Below are 783 nucleotides of genomic sequence, written 5' to 3' on the forward strand. Positions count from 1 at the left end.
TGAAAAACTATTTCTTATTAGAACTGCCAAATGTTGTTTTAGTAGTTTCTTCCTTCAAGTACACCGTTTTAAAATTTGATAAAATCCAGAGTGTAAAGACACAACAATTTAATATAATAATTTTTTCCCGATAGTTGAAATAATTTTACGAAAATAGTGTTTATTATCTATTTATTTATTTGCAGAAACATATACATACATGTAAATATATGTATGTATGTATGTATGTATGTATGTATGTATGTATGTATGTATGTATGTATATATGTATGTATGTGTCAGTGTATTCATATACAGGTTTGTGGAGCATGCGCAAATTTTCTAGCATATATAAAATCAAATATATTTAATTAATAAACTTGGAAGATAAATAGTAGAAAAAAATAAGATGGGTACGGAATCTGTAGTGGTTGATTTTGGAGTGTACTTATTTCTTTCATATTATAACATTAAAAAAAAAAGCGCAGGATTCTAGAATTCCCTGAAGAATTAGAGATGTTTTCGTCGCAGAGAATGGTCAACAATGCAGTTCTATGGAGAATATCAAGTCGCAAGTGAAAATGATTTCAATGTTTGCCTAGATCATTTTATACATATACAAATATGCATATGTATATGTGTATGCTTAAATATATGTATATGTATACGTACGTGTTTGTATGTGAATATATATGCATATATATGCATATATAAACATATGTATGTACACACGTTCAGATATATACATATATATGTATGTATATGTATATATATATATATATATATATATATATATATATATAT

The sequence above is a fragment of the Octopus bimaculoides genome, chromosome 10, assembly GCF_001194135.2.
Source record: "Octopus bimaculoides isolate UCB-OBI-ISO-001 chromosome 10, ASM119413v2, whole genome shotgun sequence".
Taxonomy (NCBI): Eukaryota; Metazoa; Mollusca; class Cephalopoda; order Octopoda; family Octopodidae; genus Octopus; species Octopus bimaculoides.